Below are 18,286 nucleotides of genomic sequence, written 5' to 3'. Positions count from 1 at the left end.
AAATGAGGACACTACCCTTGTTCTCCTCAGCTTCACTGCACCTAAGATTCCAACACTTTTGCCAGTAAAAATAGCTCAGCACCAGAAGCGGCCATTACTAAGATCTGCTGCTGCATTTCCACAAATTCTATTTCCATATGCTGAATCACTCATTTCAGTACAACATATTTAAGCATTTTTTTTTAATGTTGTTTTAGAAACACTGGGCATAAACTTAGTTTTGAGCACATTTTTGGTCTAACAAATCTCAACTGTCATAATTTTAATATTTCAGCAAAGCAGTTTTAGCAATCCACTTTGTCTGGAAGGGTTTTAAATGTCTCCCCTAGCTGTTTTTATTCATGTTCATATAATAACATCATCAAGGTGTTTTTGTCAATGCCTGTATTGTCATTCAGAGACAAAAGCATTTGAGGCCAAAAATAAGCTGCATTCTTCAGAGCAATGACCTTACTTTACCAGTCTGATGAACTGCACTCAACTCCTAGGAACAAAATTAATCATCATTGGGATGCTGTCAGAAATCAGATACAGACTGGCTGTAATCACCATCCACTGCTGGTCCAACACCCAGCAGGGACTGGGGCCCCTCTCAGCCTGAGCAGTAGGAACAAGGGCAATCAGAAACCTGTGGCTGAGACACTGAACATCTGCTGCCAGATCCACATTTCCCCATCTCCCCAGGTTAACAGCCAGCCTGACAGATAGAGGATACCAGGCTCTGCTCGGAGTTTCACATCACAATACACTTCTCAGCACAGGCAGGACATGGAGCTGCTGGAGTGAGACCAGAGGAGCCACGGAGATGCTGCAAGGGCTGGAGCCCCTCTGCTCTGGAGCCAGCCTGGCACAGCTGGGGGTGCTCACCTGGACAAGAGAAGGCTCCAGGGACACCTGAGAGCCCCTGGCAGGGCCTGAAGGGGCTCCAGGAGAGCTGCAGAGGGACTGGGGACAAGGCCTGCAGGGACAGGAGCCAGGCAATGGCTCCCAGTGCCAGAGGGCAGGGCTGGATGGGATCTTGGCAATCAGGAATTGTTCCCTGGCAGGGTGGGCAGGCCCTGGCACAGGGTGCCCAGAGCAGCTGGGGCTGCCCCTGCATCCCTGGCAGTGCCCAAGGCCAGGCTGGACAGGGCTTGGAGCACCCTGGGATGGTGGAAAGCATCCCTGCCTGTGACACAGGGTGGAAAGAAATGGTCTCTAAGGTCCAGGTCCCTCCCAACTCCAGCCACTGGCATTCTGTGATTCCACAGCTGCTGCCCCAGGGTCAAAGATGCTCCAGTTAACACCAGCAAACTCCTACTCAGGGAAGAGACAGCAAAGAACTTTGCACAGTCTGGACTATCTCACCTTCTGCACTGGTATTAAAAAAAACACAGATTTATGATAAACAGATCTTTAAAAAAAGGAAATAATTTATTATCTTCCTTTTTCTAGACAGTGTCAGATTGTCCATAAATTGCCTTTGGCAATTTTTCACCTACACAAAAGACATCTGGAGACAACTGTGCTGTGAGGGAATGATTCCTTTCTGAGGGAGGGGGCAGGAGATGAGAAGAAGTGGACATAAGAACTGTGGATTCCAGACACTTTCTGACAACAGCTGCTCCACACATTGATCCAACCTTGGATAACATTGACCCATCTTCAGATACTTTTACCTTGATGGGGCAGGAAGACAAGTAATAGCAGGAGGAAAAGACAGCATCTAACTTGTTCACCAGCACAAAACAACTAGCTGGAAATCCATCTCTGAGGGCCTGGTGAGACACTGTAGTTTGCTGCTGTGTTCCTACATGGAGGCCATGGAAGCAGCAGGAGATAGGAAAATTATACCTTTGTAGTACTATACTACTGCTACTAATTTTAAAAACAAACAAAAAAGCCCCCCGAAGGCAGCAAACCCACACACATGAAAAACATCTCTGCCTTCTCAGTACAGCTTATTTCCACCCTATCTCCTCAGAAAAAAAAAATTAGAATCTATTTTTGCATACATCACCTACATATAACGAGGTTGTATACTCAAATGGCTCATTTAGGCCAGCAGTTTGAAGCTTGCAGGTGCCTGAATACAGAATTGCTCATCAGACAGAAGTGCCCTGATCATTTTCAGCACAAGTCAAAATTTATCACCTCTCTTGTCATTCTCCCTAAATGCCTTCCAGGCCGCTTCTAAAGTACCTGGAAGTGCAGAAAGAACAGCTTCTCTGAACTTCTTCTTGAAGTCTAAATACATAGCAAGTTTGAACTTTCTAAACTTGGTGACTAAAAGTCTACCAACTTCACAGGCAGCTTATCCACATGTGGTAAGTGGCAGTCAGTAACTTTGGGAATCAATTCAGAGAGCTCACAACAAATAAGCAAGAAACAAGACAGAGACCAAAGTTTCAAGAGAGAAAGTAGGCTGGTACAACAGCTGAAAGAGATGGATTCTGAAAGTAAAATGGCATGTCTCAGGTCAAGACAAGGAGGGCTTTTTCCAGAAGAAAAAAAAAGTGATAGAACATTCAAGAAACAGAAAGAAAATAGTGCTTGAATTCAGAGCACAGAGCACACTTCCCATTAAGTTCATGTCAGCACCAAACACTGTTCAACAAACACAGATAAGTAAGCTGCTACACACAACATTCACATTTCCATTCGGACTGTGTTTACTGCTGCTGCTGTTTTCACAAACTTGGTACCACACAAGACAACTCCCTAAGGAGTTCATCTGGTCCCGCAGAACCACCCACAGCAGGGCTATAAACTCACTGCACAACACATTTAACAATCACACCAGCTTAAGATGTTCCTGTTCATCTTCCAGTCAGGCCTGGAAAGAGCCTACTGCAACCACAGCTGTAACTCCTGACCGCTGAACACCTTGAATAATGGAAACCACAGGAGCACTGGGATCATTATATACAGTTACTCTGCTTCAGAACAAAACACAGGACACTCACAGTAACATCTCATGCAGCACAGACTTACAGGCTCAGGACTCTTGATTTTATTATTCATCACACACATAGACATATCCCAGGAGTCAACAGGAATCTAAGAAATCTCATCAACTCTACAGGTTTGATAAAGACTATGGAACATGTGCATCATCCTAGTTGTAATGTAACAAGTCACAGAACGGTTCACACAGCTCCAGAAAAAAAAGTGGTTAAAACAGGACAGGGAAACAACAACTCGTAAAGAGGTGAGAGTCGAGCAACACGAGCAGTCAACACCCACCATCAGGGAGTAAAATGAACAAAACTACAAACACCTCAAAAAGTGATCAAATATAACAACAACAGGCGTTAACAAAAGGAATTAATCCCTACCCTTCCCAACTCTTTCCTCTTTTGTTTTCCACAGATGCCTCATTAAGTGATCACAGGATCCCAGTGCAAGTCCTCATGAAACCGTGCCTCCTTTCCCAGCAGGTCTCGGATACAACTCAGTGCCCAACAAACGCTCCCGCACTCCCAGCAGTGCAGAGCCCGGCAGGAGCACGGCTCCCCACGGCTGTCCCACTGCCGAGAAAGTGCCCCCAGGACAGTCCTGCCGCCTCCAGCCGCTAAAACCGAGCAAACGCTCTGCACTGAATTGCTCCCAGGAGCACAAACAGCAGCGGCTGCCGCTTTAGCTCTGATTCCTGCGGCCCCGAGCACTCGCCACACCAGCCCCGGACGCGCGGCCAGCACTGATGCCAACCGGCGCTGACATGGACCCTCGGGTACCGCCAGTCAACAACGACGTGCCAGTCCTAACCAACGTGGGAGATTTAAAAGCTGTGTCCGCATAGACACGGGAAAAATAAACATGAAAGATGAGGCCATTAACCGGACGGAGAAAGGCCCTGAGCCGCGGCGCGGACCCGCCGCGCATCGCGGCACCGCGACCTGCGGCCTTCCCGCCGCAAACGCGGCGGCCTCGGGACCCGCTCTCTGCCCGTGCCCCATCCGGCCCCCGCGGGCCCCGCAGGCCGCGACCCCGCCGCCCGCCCTCCGCCCCGGGCCCGCGCTGCCCTGCGGCCCCTCCCCCCACAGGCCGGGCTACCCTGCCAGGCCCAGGCCTCGGCCCGGGCGCCCGGTCCTCGTCGCCCGCTCCTTCCTGCGCCGTCCCCGCGGGTGCCGCCGGGGCTGTTTAGGCGCGACGCCGCGGCCCCGCGCCAGGCCTCACCTGCGGCGGCGGCGGCCGGGCCCGGGCAGCGGGAGGCGATCGGTCCGCAGCGCACAACGAGCCGCTCCAGCGCCACGGCCCCGCCCCCGCGCCGCCCGCCGACACCCATTGGCTGCCGCGCGCACGTGCCCCGCGCGCCATTGGCTCCTCCGCCCGTCCGTCAAGTGCCGGCCGGGGGCGGAGCCTACCGCGCGCCGGGGGGAGGGGAGCGGGAGAGGGGAACGGAGCCGGGGCCGCGGAGCGGGCAGCGCCCGGGGTGGAGGGGCCCGGCCGCGCAAACAGAGTGATCTCCCTGGGGCGGCCCGGGGCTTCGGGAAGGGCCCGTGCGCCCCGGCCGCGGGTCCGGCTGCTCTGTGGAGAGGAGACGGAGGAGAACGTGCCTCCTGTGGCCGGCCAGGCTCTTGGAGCAGCAGAAACGCGAGTGGTGCCCTGTGCCGGGGAGCCAGGCTCGCGTGGGAGATGGAGCACGGCAGCCCTGGGCCCGGCGGCCGCGGGCAGCGCTCCCGGCAGCCGAGGCTCTCCTCGGCTGAGGGCCAGTGGCAGCCGGAGCCCGGGCACAGGGAATCTTCACGGGCACAACCCACGGGAATGCCGGTTAGCAGATTAAATGCTTCCTGTGTAAATGAGATGCAAATGATGACCTGTCAGAGAAACTGGTGGCCAGCGCTTCACTGTGCTCTGAGAAATTCTGCAGCGTCCTGAAGGGACCAGCTGCCCAACAGTTTTCCCTCTTCTGTTTTCACTTTCTGTAGCCAAGGGCATCCCTTTGTATCTGCACCTATTTTCCCTGCACAGGAGACATCTGTGAGAGTAAAATTCCACTATTCTACAGAAAAAGAAGTCTTTTTGTCATTGCCAACAGTACTCTGCAATAATACCCCAGTACAAAGCAGCATGCTTAGTGTGTGACATGTAAGCTTCAGGTCTGTAAATGCTGCGTTAAGGTGCTCAACTTTGGGGATGAAAAATCAGAATACTTCTGCATTACAATACATAATGTTCCTTTTCATTCACATACAACTCATCATTTGAGTTTTACTTAGTTGAGTGACATACCAGAAAATCAAATTTCTCCTCCTCTAGCTCCTTTCTTGAGTCTAGAAGAGTGAGATCTCACCTGAAGGATGGGAATTGCAGCAAGACAGGAGTTTGTGTTCTTTGGTATTTCCATGCACACATGTGGAAGTACTCTGTCTACTGGAATACGTGGCACATTATTCAATGAAAATACAATTATCTTTCTCTGCCTATCCTGATGTGGCTTCTATCAAGACCTTGTCTGGTAAATTCCCAACATGGCTGCACTGATGTTTTCTGGTTTAACTGCCCAGAAACCCCTTCAAGTGGCCATGTTACATTGGGCCATGTCCCAATCTTCCACATGTGACAGCCAGGGACAGCCCAGCCTCTGCCATATGCAATGGGCACAGCATTACAGAGATCCTAATGTTCAGCTCCATCAAGAGCCTACTGAGGATGTTAGATTAAGAGCAATTTTAAAAACATTGCCATTTTCTTTTCCTCTCTACAATAGCTCTCAGTGCCAGATGGGGAATCCTCACATGAAAATTCCAAGCCTGACAGGATTGGAAATATCCTTCAAGGCCTCATAAAACATTAAAGATGTTTGTGCATCTGTTATTTGCTCATCCTGCCAGCCCCAAAATCACAATATTGTCATTCACATCAGTGGCAGCTTTCTTTTACTGTAAATTCGATGTTTTCCTTGTATCATCCAGGTTTTAATTAACAATCCCATTCTTGGACATGAGGTGGATCTCAAATCTTCAAAAATCAAGGCCATGAGCACAACACTGCACAGAGTGTTGATGTCTTTATCTTTTGACAGCATATTTGCAATCTCATAATTTCATCTATCACCATAAACATTTATTTAAAATGTGCTGGCAATTAAAAGGTGTCCTTTGAAACAGTGTGTCAATTTTTAAAGGAATTATCTCTTTTTGTTATTATGCTTTTTGCTATATATTAATGGTCTGTTATAGTGTTTCCATTCAATATGAAAACATCAGCCTGAAGGTTTCATGATAATGTGGAACTTTAGCAAGGTAAAGCCAAGTGTCACGTCTGAAATCGTCTCAAGATAGTGGAACATGAATGCCTCAGGTATTTTCAGTCATGCCATTTCTGGGGATATCCTGAAACATGAAAAAAGCTCAGTGAAAACAGGGTGACCCAGGAAGACCTTGGTGAATGTGGCTTTGACACAGGAGGGAAATGTGAAGTGGGAATTGACGGGTGGAAGCAGCACCATAAGGACAAATGGTCGTACCTGGCTGTGAATAAACACAGAATCATAAAATCACAATATCCTGGATTGGAAGGCACCCACAGGGATCATTGATCCAGCCCCTGTCCCTGCACAGCCACCCCAAGAACCCCACCCTGAGCACCCCTGGGAGCTCCTGGAGCTGTGGCAGCCTTGGCACCATTCCCTGGGGAGCCTGGGCAGTGCCCAGCAGCCTCGGGGGGCAGAACCTTGCCCTGAGCTCCATGCCAAGGCCTGGCCCAGCTCCAGCCCTTGCTGGGCTCCTGTCCCTGTCCCAGAGCAGAGCTCAGCCCCTGCCCCTGTGCCTGCCATGGGCAGGAGCTGCAGCCCCCGAGGAGCCTCCCCTCAGTCTCATGGGCTCCAGCTGAACGAGCCAAGTGCCCTCAGCTGCGCACTCTGCGTTATAGAAGGCAAGGATGGATGGATGGATGAATGATGGATGGATTCCTAACGGCGCAGACGCCACACAGAGAACAGCAGGGAGGCTCCAGAAGCCGCCTTATCTCGGGTGTACTCTCCCGCTACAGCCATGAGCGGCAGCGCCCCGCATACACTCGCAGTGGGCAGTGCTGGCTCCGTAGCCGCTGAAGCCCCAGGCTCCGGCGGCTGTGAGCGCTGCGAAGCCCCGGAAAGCAGCGCCGTCACCCCCCGGCAATGCCATCATCCCCGGCCGCTGCTCCAGCACCGCTCTGAAATGGCGGCCGGCGGAGGGGGCGGGGTCTGTTATGGTCCCGCCCACGCCTGTCCTGCTTCTCCCCGCCCCGCCCCGAGCCCTCAGGAGTGAAATGGCGGCACCGGCTGGCCCAGCCGTGGAATTTTTTGGGCACTTTTCGTCTGGCCCCTCACCGGCTGCTGACCCCAGGGGTACTGCGGGTGCTGGAGCGTCCTGGGCACCTGCCATTGCCCTGATCTCCCGCTCATATTCAGTAGGAGACAGCTGGGGATATTCAACCTGGAGAAGAGAAGGGACCTCAGAGTCCTTCCAGTGCCTAAGGGGGGCTCAGGAGAGCTGGAGAAGTCTTTTGGGCAAGTGCCTGGTGTGCCAGGACAAGAGAGAATGGCTTCCCACTGCTAGAGGGCAGGGCTGGATGGGATATTGGGAACCAGGAATTGTTCCCTGGCAGGGTGGGCAGGCCCTGCATCCCTGGCAGTGCCCAAGGCCAGGCTGGACAGGGCTGGGAGCACCCTGGGACAGTGGGAGGTGTCCCTGCCATGGCAGGGGTAGAATAAGATGGGCTCCAAGGTCCCTTCCAGCCCAAACCATTCTTGAGGGCTCCTGTATTGCTCCACTGCAGCATCCTTCTAGATAACTCTTTTCTTTCTGTGGTGTTTCCTTGCACTCTCCTCGGTTTTCCTGGTGTCCTGTTCCTTGATGCTTTTGTGAGTGTCATTTCCTCCCCTGAGGAGGAATAATACCCACTGTCTGGAGCAGTTTGCCCTCTTTGGAATTCCCTTCTGGCCATTTGCAGAAGGATGGACTCACCCTTGCTGCTTCACTCCCATGGGAGTCACCTTCCCTGAGGCTACCTGTGACTGCTGTTCTTGTTCTGCCTCTGCTGTCATTTCACTTGTGAGGTGAATTATGTCACCTGGAGCATAATTTGTCTCTAGTTTGTCTCTAGTTGTGCTGCAGAAAGATCACCCCCATTTACATTCCCAGTGACTTGTAGAACATTTTTTGGATTTCCTGAGGTCACTGAAGAAAACGCCAAGCATGGCTGTGTGAGCTCTGAAGCAGCACAATGGCTGAGGAACGTGTTGGTTCAGGCTTCTCTGCACTGACCTGCTCTAATTAAATGGGCCACACTTAATAATTTACAGATAGACGTGGAAAAGTTTTAATTCAATTTAAAAGTGCAGTTATTATAAGTTGTTATTGAAGCTGATTTTTCCCTCACTCTTTCTTTGGTTTCTCTTTTCCTTGATGTATTAATGACCTCTGTAAATATCCCCCCCCCAGATGTTTGTTGTGCAGCAGCCACCATCTATTAGCCTAGATTCTGAAATAATGTCCTTTAAAATTTATCAGTAGATAAAATATTTAACAGAAAAACAACAAAATGTGAGGAAGCAAGCCAGAAGCTTTCCTGGTTGCCAGGAGTCATCTTTATTTCAAGCTCATAATTTATGAAGGTTGTGGTTGTGTGTGGTTTTGTTCTGGTTGTGAATGAATTTGTAGCAGAGTTGTATCTGTCCAGTGAGCTGGTGGCGTGAAAACGCTTTGTCAGACTGTCAGTTAGACAATATTAATTACATTTATAATCATTTTCCAGTCCCCATTTCCCAGGAAGATACTAAGCAGTAGTAAAATGCACAGTAAACACACTGATTAATTTACTTTTTTTGTTTCTCCAACAGCTTAGGGAAAGCACCTGTTTTTTTGGTACTTTTGAATGTTTGACAAAATCTACCACTCACTATGGCACTATGTATGGTAGTATGAACTAGCAGTGGGGAGTTTTGAAGAGCCTGATGTGTGCTTTAATAATGTGATTGGGGAGTGGTTTATTAGTCTTGAGATCAAGCATTCCAAGCACAACCCCAGAGAATGGATCAGGAGCAGCCCTGGGGGAAGGACTGGGGGTGTTGGTGGGTGAGAGGCTCAGGCTGCCCCAGCCATGAGTGTTGGCCCCCAGAAACCCCCCCTGTGCTGGGCTGAGCCCCCAGCGTGGGCAGCAGGGGAGGGGGGGATTCTGCCCCTGTGCCCCTGTGCTCAGGTGAGACCCCACGTGGAGCTGGTCAGTGTGTGGCTGTGCTGGCTGCTGTGTCGTGTGTGTGGCTGTCCAGTGGTACTGCTGATGGCTGGGATATTTTGCTCCTGTTTCCAGCAATATGGTTTGTGTTTACATGCTGAACACTTTTCTGAATAGCTGGGGTGTCTTAAGGATGTCTGCTCACACAACCCACATTAGCTGTGGCCCTCAAAGGGGTTAACTTCAGAAATTCCAGTCATCCAGTCAGGAGCTTGCTAGGTGTTAGAGCAGTCAGGAGACCATGTCCTCAGCACCTGTGCAGGTGCCCACCCAGCAGGGACCTGGATTGGCCTGAGCTGTGGTGTGGCTTCAGGGATGAATCACTGAGCTCTCTGTGCAGGCTGGACCCCACCACATTTCAGAGTGGCTGTGGTGGGCAGCAGGTCAGAGCCCAGCAGGGAGGGTGAGCATGACCATTCCTGACCATCAGTCAGATCTGACTAGGCTATGGTGGAGCCCTGCCAGGCTGTCAGTGGGGTCAGCCCTTCTTGGACCAGTAGGTCTGAAGCTGAGGACTCTTCCTGTGGGTTGGGATGCCCAAGGGAACTCCTGGTGGCTGAGAGCCCTTGCCTCAGTGTGTGAGGGATTCTATACCTGGAATAAGTGTTCTAAAATATTCAGAGTTCACAAGTCAGTTGGGCAGCACCAGCTCTGTCTGACATCATGAATTTTTATTCAAAGGCTGGCTAAGCCTTAATTGATTTATCTGCTTTAAATGGCTAACAAAATAAATATAATTTGAATATATTAATTCATAGCATTGTAGATTCATAGAACCTCCTGAGTTCTTCCTGAGGGAGGGAGCAAATGGATCATCAAGTCCAACTCCTGGCCCTGCACAGGACACCTCAACAATCCCCCCCTGGGGATTACTGTCCAAATACTCCTGGAGCTCTGGCAGCCTAGGGCCTGTTACCATTCCCTGGGGAGCCTGTTCAGGGCCTGACTACCCACTGGGGGAAGAACCTTTCCCTAATATCCAGTCTGAACCTCCTCTGGCAAAATTTTCTAAGATTCCATGACAGAAGCCAAGCACAATCTCTCAAAAATCTCTCACAGGAACAGCTTGGAGATGCTGCAAAGCACTGGAGCTCCTGGGGAAAATTCATCCCCAGTTGAAGCTGAGGCATATCAGCCACCATGGTCATGTGTGAGCATTCAGCTGTGGCTCAGACTGATTCCAAATGGCCCAGGCTCCTCCAGCATGGCCTTCAGATGGTGTCACATCCCAGTGATGGTGCTGACAGGCCCTTCCCATCCTTCCTCTGCAGCTTGCTGAGCTGGCTGTGATGTGGGTAACTGTCACCTGTCTTATATGACAATTATATGATCATTAATTGTCCTGTACTGTTGGTCTGCTGTGTCCCAACATGAGCTCTCGTTTCAGTCAGAGTTCAGCAGTGGATGTGTGTTGCTGCTGCTGCCTGCAGGATTGCTGTGGGAAAAGGTGCAATGGAGTTTGAACCAGGTGAGCACAGGGCTGCTGAAGAAAGTCAGACTCTTTCCTGTGACATCACAATGCCTCAGGATCTGCCTGAGAGCAATAAAGAATAACTTTTCCCTACTTTATAGGTTAAGCTCGTGCATTTGATGTTTGTATCTTTGCTACTTACCCAGCTATTAGATAAAACTCTAAAACAGCTTTTAATAACAGTGCTGGCTAAAAGGGGGGGAAAAGCCAATGTGACTAAATAATTTCTCTTTATAAATGTGGCAAGATCTTCACCTCTGCATTGCTTTATTTTTTAAGGTGTTACCCTGCTCATTAGAGGTTACCTGGACTTCAAGGTTTGGTTTATTTGAAGAGCTAAATTAGATAATAAACTGAAGCCAAGGCCACGATGTAGACCCAGATTTCTTTTCAAATGACAGAATCCTGTATCTGGGGAGGATGGAAAGCTGTCAGTGTTTAAAGACTTACAGCACAGTGCTTTTTGAGTTTATGGATTTTTGGGTGTACAAATTCTTCTGCTTTGAAGTCTCTTTACAAGGCATGATGATTCTTGTTTCTGTCTTCAAGGTTCTTCTCTTTAATGGAAACTAATGCTTGCAATTATTACAGTAATACTAGTATCAGATTTTAAAATGTTTTGTTTTAAATGTAACTTTTTGCTAGTGACCAAATGTCAATAATTTCTGAAGTTGAAAGAAGTAACTTTTTCTGTAACTTCACCTTTGCAGTTAAATAACTAAGCATGGAAACAAATGGCACTATAAAATATTTGTAAAATCTTTGCAAATGTTAACTTTTTTAAAATAAAAGCTCTATTATTTGAATGTTGATGTGAACCATGGCTTCAGAATAGAATATGCATGAGAGATGGAGGTACAGCAAGAGGAGGAATGCTCTGATAGTTTTCTGTCTTCCTCAGTAAGGGGAGAGCGTATGATGCGATAAAGGCTTTTAGAGCATGTTCTTAAATCAGTTTTGCTCATGCAATTTAGCAGCATCATTTTAGGGACCTTGTTCTGTTGGCTGTTGGACCTTAATGCTTTTCCTTCCTTCACTTTTTGGGTTTCTACATGAACTTCCCCACTGCCATGACCCAGCTGATCTGCATGGTATGGCTTTAATTTAAATCTAGCAGCAAACTAGAGTGCTGAATGCAGAAGTAGGGTTCTAAGTTAATGACTTAGGGACACATGAAAAGATCATTTATTCACTTTCTAAATCACCACTGCCATAAAATTTCCAAGGTAGTAAGAGCAGGGTTATATTTTCTTTCAGCATAGCTGTGGGAACTCCTGGGATCTGAGTTGATGCCAGTTTGTCCACATAGACAAAGGAGCAGCTTTTTCTTGCAATTGCAGTGGGATGATTTTATGATGATAATTTATTCCCTAATCATCTGCTTTGTGCCCCAAAAGGGCTGCTGTAGCTCTGAGACGAAGCCAGGGACACCTCATTGTTCCTTTTGTTGGATTTCTTTTTTGCCAGCTTGAAACCAGAACGGGTTCTTCCCCGTTCTCCTTGTCTGAAGGCTGTACCAGGAATCCTCATGGCAGCTGTGAGACACAACTGCTCACTTTGAAAAGTTAAAGAAATTTATTAAATGTTGACAAAATTACAGCAAAGAACTGCGAAATAAAAAGGGCAGGAGACTTTTCGTCCTTTTAATGCCTTTATTAAAAGTTGCCAGCTCAAGACTGGGCAGCTCGACGGGTCTGCAGTGTCCATCGTCGCCCCCCGGATCACTCACAGGACGAAAATATGCGCAACTTTATCCACTAGGAGCAGAGGTGAGGGTCAAACCCTCGTTGAAACTTCATGGACGTGACCCAGGTGTTGCTCTCCAGCGCTTCGTTCTCTCGGGGTCCGAGAGGATTTTCGTGCTCAGGGTGAGGGGTAGCGAAGGCCCCCAGCATCTCTGCAGGCCCAGCACTCCGCTCCTCACACCCAGACATCACTCTAATTTCCCAACTCTATATTGGCTCGTTGTTTTGGGGGTCTTTTCAGTCCATTTGGAGTAGTAGCCGCTCATGGCATGCTGGTCCTGAGGCTATTTTGCTCCCCCTCTTACGTCTCGTCCTTTCTCCTCACTGTCTGGGGAGGTCCCCGCCCTTCACTGTCTCGGGAGAAGAGCCATCAACGTAGCCCCAGCCGGGGCCTTTACTGAGATAAAAAAAGAACCATTAACGACAACGACTTGTAATTATCATAACAAACAGGTAGCACTTTAGCAGCAACAGTGGTCTGACCAGTTTTTGTAAGCTTTTTCTCACAAAAAAAAATTGGCAGATTTTTTGTTTATAACAGACTACATAAGGAAAAAGCTGCAGCGCTGGGAACTGCCCCTCGTGCATACCAGTATGCCATACTGGCCATGCCGTGGCCAGTTCATCTTCAAGATGGATGCTCAGTCTTTTATACCCCTGGGGGTTGCATCAGCCAGCCCTGGCCCCTCCAAAGTCTGTCAGTCAGCTCTTCTTTGCCATTTACCATTGGAAACTGCTTTCTTGTAACTGGATTGGAGATCAGGTGTTGCCATGCCTCACCCCCTAAGCACCAAGCTTTTCCATTCCCAGCTGTCCCATGCAAGGGACACACGTGCACACCTCTGTACCTGTCCTAGACAACCCAACCTGTCTGATGGTCACAATACAGGGGGAAAAGGGGAACTATGGGGAGAACAGAGGACATCTAAACTACAATAACATAACTGTACATCACTACAGATTTTCTTAATATTCACACAATGGTTATCTTTTAATTGTGAGAGCAAATAATCTCATTATCCACCTATAACAGCAGCTTTTGTTTGTTTGTTTGTTTTCCTTGAACTGTTTAGTTTTTTTGGCCTGTCCAGGGAGCTGGGCCGCCCCAAACCGATCTCGGAGAAGCTGAACCAACACAAGAGAGGACCCTAAAAACCACGAGTTATTCTTGCTGTGAGGAAGAGTCCAGTGCCAGAAAGGTTCCCGGCTATTCCTCCCAAGTGGCTGCGTTGGCTCCTGTTCCTCCCCTTCCCCGAGACAAAGGGAGGCAGCCGCCATCGGCACCTCGCGCCCTGCTGGGGGATGGGGGTTAAGGGTTGAAACTCCCACATCTGGCATTTGTACAATCCTTTTCTGTGCCTTGCGGACACCTCTTGGGTTTTTTTCTTCCTTAATAAACAGTTTGGGGTTTTTTCACTTTCACCCACTGGTTTCCATTTCTCATTAGCAAAAAGGATTACTGGAGCCCTTCTCTTTAGAGGAAACACTCATTTCAGAGCGTTTTCTCCTCAATTTGTCTCCAAACTGAGACAGTAACTGAAACAATACCTACAAAAATCCAGTGTTTACTTGTTATTTTGTAGCATACTAAGATTACAGAGTTGGGCTGGTCATGCTGGGTAAGTGTTTTTGCAATTTAAAATCCTTCATTGCTAGGAATTCAAGAGCTGTTTATTTATTTGCTTGGAATTTTCTGTCTGATTTGTGTGACTTTATCTCAGTTCCATGTCTAATCAGTTGTGGCCTCAGTGTTATATCATGATTGATCTGCATTAGTCAGTCTGTCTTTACAAACTGCCTGGCTGCAGGGTGATGCTAAACTGGTATATTGCTACATTCCCTGCCTGGAAGCTGGGTCTGTTAAATATAACTTTTTTGACTTGTTGGCTTTTTTAGGTTTTAAAAAGCCAACTTTTTGGCTCAGCCATGTACAGTTTAAGTTTAATTAATCTCTGGAGTGAGCTCTACCAGAGAGCAAACTCCCATGTAAGCATCTGTGGCTGCTGGCCAGGGTGAGCTGTCCCATCTGGCCCTGTCCAGTCCAGGTCACTGGGCCAGGTTGTGGTCCTGCCTGGCAGCAGAGGAACTTATTCCCCAGCCTGTCCTAACAGCAAACATTCAGGAAGGGAACATGGATTAAAACCTGGGGCAGTTTTAGCTGGCAACCACTATTGATGGTATTTGCATATCACAGAATCATTAGCCCTGTGAAATACCTTCAGAACCATGAAGTCTAACCTTCAAGCTAATCCCCCATGCCCACTAAACCACATCCCCAAGGGCCATGGCAACTCATTTTTTGAACACTTCCAGAGTTGGTGTCTCCACCACTGCCCTGGGCAGCCTGTTCTAACCCTTCACTACTCTTCCAGGGAAGAAATTCTTCCTGATGTCCAGCCTAACCCTTCCCTGGCACAGCTTGAGGCTGTTTGCTCTTGTCCTATCATTTGTTCCTGGGAGCAGATCCTGACCCCCACCCAGCTGTCCCCTCCTGCCAGGAGCTGTGCAGAGCCACAAGGACCCCCCTGAGCCTCCTTTTCTCCAGGCTGAGCCTCCCCAGCTCCCTCAGCCTGTCCTGGTGCTCCAGACCCTTCTCCAGCTCCATTCTCATGTCTGAACATGCTCCAGCCCCTCAGTGTTTCTTGTATGCCAATTACACAGTCCAGGCACTAAAGATTAAGTGTGCCACACTATGATTTGTGTGGCAAATGTTTAATTGAAAAGACTTAGTTGTCAGTAACTTCAATGTTCTCCATGCCTTTACAGTTCATCCTGGCATTCCAATGATGGGATAGTAAAAATAAAACCCCATTTTGGAACTTCCTTTGCTACACCACAGTTAATGCAGTTTGAATTTTACTGCTGCATATTTCTCCTTGTGTAGCTCTGGAAATAATAGTGCATCAGGATTAATAAATCTCAGCTTTTGGTCTAGGTTATTTCAAGTAATTCCCTGGGACTCCTGACAGGAATGCCTCACCAGCAGCACTGCGTCCTTGGGCAGGGGCTTTGTGGCCCTGCCCATGGACATCATGGTTGTGTTTCTGAGCTTTCATCAACTACATTTATTTCCTGGATTAGAGACAGGATTTTTGATCATTTTAGGAGAAATTGGTTCCTGTCACCTGTGGCTGCCTGATAGAGCAGATAAAACAGACCTGTCCAATGTAAGTACTCAGGCAGCTTCAAGAAGGAAGGGATGTGGCTTGTGGGCAGTAAGGGCTCTGGGTGAATTAAATTAGAAATTTCCTGGTATGGCACAGTGTCAAGTTATGAAGATTTTGCAGGGTTTTATTGCTTGTAGTAGAGGTGTCAGTTTTGGAATGTCTTGAACTGACCTTGTGATTATCCACAGAAATGATTGCCATGTCCCACAGGCTTCCTTCCTTCTGGCCACAGAACTTCTACTGCGGCCATGTTTGCTCCTCAGCTCTGCACATATTTAGTTTTGAGATGTTAGGTTTAATTTGCAGGCCTGTTCCTCAAAGGGAGCCTTTTTGGAGCTGTAAGATGAGTGTGTACAACACAGAAATCCAGACTTAACTCCTGTAATCTCTGCAGTTCTGTTTTTGCGGAGGTTTATTGGAATTGTTTTATTGTTCCTTGCTGCCACCAGAGAGCAAAGTGCAGTGGGTATCAGCATTTCTGAGGGACTTTTGTCTCAGCAGAATATTTTGTTCTCATACTTTGAAGATAATGAAGTGAGTCATTGTCTTTACATCTCATGTGATTTATTACAGACATACATTGCTAATGCTTTCCAAGGAAAAAAACAGACCTTTTGTTCAGACTTGTGGCTTTGAACTAGTGGGCTGGTTGGGAGTTTGCTTAACTAGGGAGTTGCTTTGATTTGCTCTTTTAATCTATGTACTGAGAGCACTTCAGCAGACAATGGAGCTCATAGAAAGTTTTTGATCAGTTTCATAGGAATATCTCTGCTTTGGCATCAAGGATGAATAAATTCATCAGCAGCTTTTAGTCTATAAGGATACATCCATGTTTTGTTCTCTTTCTGAAAGCATGAGGCTTGCCTGCACTGGGTACAGGTCGGGAGCTCTGATAAAAGAGTAAATTTTTTTTTCTTCAAGATTTGACATCTTGAAGAAAAAAATGTCAGTTTGTGAAGCTTTGGGAGAGTAGAATACTGCCTAAACTGACCATCAGTACACATAGCGCTGTAACATCTCCAACCCACTCTGCCATTAGCATTTCCTAGAACCACAGAATTGTTTAGGTTAAAAAACACTTTTAAGATCATCAAGTCTGTATCCCTAAGTACCACATTCACGTGTTTTTCAGACATTTCCAGGGATGGTGACTACACCAATGCATTGGGCAGCCTGTGTCAGGGCTTGACAACCCTTTCCAGGCAGAATTTCCCCCTAATATCCAACATGAACCTCCCATGGAACAAGTTGAAGCTGTTTCTCTCCTCCTGTCCCTTGTTCCCCGGGAGCACAGGCTGACCCCCACCTGGCTGCACCCTCCTGTCAGGGATTGTGGAGAGCCACAAGGTCCTCCCTGAGCCTCCTTTTCCCCAGGCTAATTTCTCCAGGCTAATTTGACATATCTACTAATGACTTACTTCATCTTTTGCCACGAAGATTACAAAGTGGAGCTATAACAAGAAATAAAATAAAATGAAAATACAGGTTAGATATTTGTCTTAAGCCAAAGGATTTACTTCTAAGGGCAAGTACTAAATTACTGCCAAGCATAGGATGGGATGTTTGGAGGAGGAAGGAGTCCTGTGAGCTGTCAAGGAGTTCCAGTCAAAGGCAGAGATACTTGTGCTATAACAGAAAATGCTCATAACCTTTGCTGCATACTCCATGGTCACAGGAGTAGTTCTGCAGAGGACAGGGGAAAAATGGGACCATTATCTAGCCCCCATAATAAACACTTCCCTCCTTGCTCACCACAGCAATTCTTTCCCTGGTCTATGTTTAATGCCACTAATAGCAAGTCTGTAGACTTGATGTGCCATTCTTGCTCCAAATCAAGATTGTCAGTAAGGGTTTTAAGCTAGGAAAAGGTGTTTGAAATGCTGTCTGTGCCTGTAGTGTGGAGAAGGGTGAGAACCATGGGGCCATCAGACTACCTCTTGGAATAAACTGTGTGCTTCATACAGGGAGAAATCCCTTCTAGGATTGAAGACTTCAATTCCCATAGTTTTCATGGACCACTAGGAAAACAAAATTGTACATATTTTGTTCTCAGAATACCTGTATCACTTACAGCTCTGTAATAGTATGATATTAATTGAATCTTAATTTCTTGGCTGTAAGAGGTGCTGGGATCCAGCACACAATTGCCTCTATGCATTAATGTCTGTTAGAACCACAGTGAAATTTGGAATGAATTGGTTGGAGATTAAGATATTTGGGTTGTTTCTGGTGGGTTTTATGTTGAATTCTCCCTCTTGTGTAAGGAGCTATTTTGGCCAGATTATAGGAAGTAATGCTGGTGACATGGTGTGGCATGAGTCACACAGTGTGTTTTAAACTTCACAGTGAGGTCTGGGTCAGTATATTCATTATCTGAGAAATGGATGAGCAGGGAGGTGACATAATCCATGGTTCTGTAGCGCAGATGTGAGGAGTTACAGGAAGCATGACTGAATAGTTAACAGACAGAAGTAAAGCCTAGGGGAAACTCTCCTGGCTTTTCCACAAGATGAGACACTATGCTGGCCATCACCACTCAGGAGCAAAATATTGGAGTTTATGATGTTGCAGAGCATTAGCTTATAAAATGTCAGACATTAAGAACAAAAATAGAGGACAGAGAACATTATGCTACTATTTCACCTAATTATAGTGATTCACCTACGCTCAGGATACAGATGACATGCAGCTCTGTTCCTCTT

The 18,286-nt window shown here is 47.6% G+C and overlaps 1 protein-coding gene across 6 annotated transcripts in view; it reads right to left on the bottom strand.

Annotated features, from left to right (window-relative positions):
* The window catches only part of ELAVL1 (ELAV like RNA binding protein 1), a 64,023-nt gene extending 59,744 nt beyond the window's left edge, over positions 1 to 4,279 (bottom strand). For all 6 annotated transcript variants that reach the window (XR_013185536.1, XR_013185533.1, XR_013185535.1 and 3 more), the window contains exon 1: positions 4,159 to 4,279. The gene's annotated coding sequence lies outside the window, so the exon portion shown is untranslated. The remainder of the gene's footprint in view (positions 1 to 4,158) is intronic.
* Between the last annotated feature and the right edge of the window lie 14,007 nt (positions 4,280 to 18,286).

The sequence above is a fragment of the Agelaius phoeniceus genome, chromosome 29 (assembly GCF_051311805.1).
Source record: "Agelaius phoeniceus isolate bAgePho1 chromosome 29, bAgePho1.hap1, whole genome shotgun sequence".
NCBI lineage: Eukaryota > Metazoa > Chordata > Aves > Passeriformes > Icteridae > Agelaius > Agelaius phoeniceus.
The sequence above is the reverse complement of the archived record's forward strand: the minus strand, read 5'-3'. Positions and strand labels throughout refer to the sequence as shown.